Source organism: Telopea speciosissima, chromosome 9, assembly GCF_018873765.1.
Source record: "Telopea speciosissima isolate NSW1024214 ecotype Mountain lineage chromosome 9, Tspe_v1, whole genome shotgun sequence".
Classification (NCBI taxonomy): Eukaryota; Viridiplantae; Streptophyta; class Magnoliopsida; order Proteales; family Proteaceae; genus Telopea; species Telopea speciosissima.
The window spans coordinates 10842238-10845282 of record NC_057924.1 but is presented as its reverse complement, the minus strand read 5'-3'; positions in this window follow the sequence as shown (position 1 = coordinate 10845282).

The window sequence follows — 3045 nt, the reverse complement described above, 5'->3', positions numbered from 1 at the left end:
ATTGTGTTTAAATGGCCTAAAATAGGCTGAATTACCAAGTTTCAGACCCAAACTAGGTCTAAAACCCACCAAGATGAGGCTTCGGGTCGGAAAAAAAAAAGTGCATCAACTCGGCGAGATCTCGACTCGACTTATTTTTCCCAGAACCGAGTTGGTACCGAGATCCGAGTTTTAGAACCTTGGGTAACCTTATAACTTGGCGTAGAAAGAAGCAAGCTGTGGTTGCTTGATCTAGCGCTGAAGCAGAGGTTCGTGTTATGGCCCACAGTATTTGTGAGGAGTTTTGGCTTCAGAGTCTTTTCCAGGATCTCGGTGTTGCAGTTCACCTCCCTATGATGCTATATTGTGATAGTAAATCAGCCATCAGTATTGCTCATAACCCTGTTCAGCATGATCGGGCGAAGCATGTAGAGATTGATCGTCATTTCATCAAAGAAAAGTTAGAACAGGGTGTTATTTGTGTTCCTTTCATTAAGTCTGGTGATCAGTTAGCTGGTATTTTACTAAGGGTCCTAGTAGTAGAGTTTTTCTTCCAATTGTATGCAAGTTGGGCATGTTTGATAGCTATGCACCAACTTGAGGGGGAGTGTTGTAATATTGGTATAAGGATAGAATTGTCCTAGGGGTACTGTACTTGTATAGTTGTACCTATTCTATTCTATTATAAATAAAGCCTAGGCCTCTGTCAATTGACAAGCCATCATTCCCCAAATCACAGCATTCCACGACAACCTTTTCACTTCCTAATCACTTCCGTGGAAACAGGAAAAGGGGATCAATCTGAGTTCCTCATGTTGTCTCGAGAGAGATTGTGGTTTACATGCCAAACAACCATAAACCCTTGAGTAAATGGGTCCAACATCGACTGCATCCTGCTGTTGAATATCATTTATAGTCTTCTTTGTTTCTTTCTTCTGGATTATACATCACATTTGGTACATTTGGTTGGATTTTTGTGTTTCTTATTGCTAAGACAATTTTCCTATCTACAATTGTGTATTCCGATGACTATTAACGTAGCTAATAAATTTGAAATGGGGGTAAGGGTAGTCATTGAGTTCTTTATATTTATTTTTTTGAAATTTACTCCTCGTTTACTTGGGAAGCTATAATCTCTTCTTTTGAGTTAATCATCATTCCAATGGTTGCTTCTTGGAATTGAAAGTTTCTGTGGAACTATTATACTTGTCATAAAATTCATCCCATCCGGTGCTTTAAACGGAGCTTGTCACTTTGACATGCAGACTCTATCGTAATCTTTTCTGTTGATATATAAATTGCTATAGTAATTTTAGTCTAGATTAATGCATACTTCATCAATAGTGGTCATCATGTTCAGGTCTGGCACTTGGTAGTCATGGCAAAGATAATCTATTAAAAGGAGAAAAAAAAAGGTATACCTGTCCAATTGGAAGCCATCAGGAATATGAGCTAATCAGTGTCAGTTGTGCCTTAGCTGCATAGGCAACAGCTTTAATTACAGAAAATGCAGTTAATGTTGGCATCATCTCAGGCTGTTGTCTCCATACTTAATACAGTGATAGAATGGTCTTGCCCATGGCCTTTATGCTTTGCCAGATTTTTGCATGCCAATTAGTTGGGTTAAATTGTAGTGATATGCAGGATTTGGTTCTTTGGATTCTGCAATTTGTGAATATACGCAACACTATAATTGTCAGTGTCATTATACTGGCTTTATCACTCCAATGCATATCCAATGCATATCTTTAGTTTGGTAGCTGTTTTTGGCCTCTGGACAGACTCCTTAAGAAGTACATTTTCTTTTCGTTGATGCTAGTCCTCATAACTTTGTTTGCATCAGCATTTTGCTGGATCCACAGACTATGGTCATGATGTAGCTGGAGCACGTGAAGCACTTGACAGAGCTTCCACAAAAATGGTAGGGGCAGAGTCAGCAATTGTTCGATCAAAGGTTTGCAATATCTGATTCTAATTATATTGTAAATCCATTATTTATGTGGAAAATGTGAGTTGTTTTGTTGAAACTTTTTTTTCCTTGGTTTACAGTTTTTTATGGTTTCATGCCAATCACTTGTGCCTTATTCCCTTTTCTTAGGCCTGGGGATGAGGTGAGTTTTTCCATACTTGTTACCAAATAGAAAATCCATATTTTGTGGCTATATTATGTTCTCTGTGATCTTGTTACTCGAATTATTTTTTCTTGTTCGATTAACAGCTTTTGGCAATTGCTGATGCTCCTTATGACACGTTAGAGGAAGTTATTAGAATTAGGGACTCTCATGGACTTGGTTCCCTGAAAGATTTTGGGCTTAAATACTGAGAAGTTCTTGGTTTTTTTTGAGTGAATGCCGAGAAGTTCTAGTTAATTGCTTATAATTCTATTTTTTTTTTTGGGTGTCAAGCTTTTTGTTCCCCCCCACCCCCTGTTTTCCTCTTTTATCTCTGATAAAGTTCATGTTACAGCTTGCAGAAGATTGTGGACTTGACTGGAATGCACTTACCATTGCACTGAGGCCTCAAACAAAAGGTGCCCTCATTCTGAGGCCTCAAAGCCTTATCCCACCTTAATGGGGTCGGCTACATGGATCCTAGAAGCTAAGTAATAATAAAGAAGTAAAAAAGGGGTGGGGGTGGGGGTGGGTGGGGGTGGGTGGGCATACAACATCGACACAAACTCTAGGACATAATCCCTTCTTAGCTACAAACTGCTTCTTAACTAACCAACTTTCCGCTGTAGGTCTCGAGATGGAGTGAAAATCAACAACAGCATCACATCATTATGGTCCAACTAAATGGGGTCGACCACATAGATCTTTGCTCTCCAATCAGCTCTATTTGATGTCATAAAAGGAACAAGGCCTAAGCTAAGCATGTCCTTCTTCACCACTTCTCCTATGGTTATCTTAGGCCTGCCCCTGGTTCTTTTGGTTCCCTCCATCAGGAGTAGGTCACTCCTCCGAACTGGGGCATCTGGAGGCCTCCGTTGAACATGGCCATACCACCTCAAATGACTCTCTCTAAGTTTGTCATGTATCGAAGCTACTCCCTACCTAGCTCTAATAT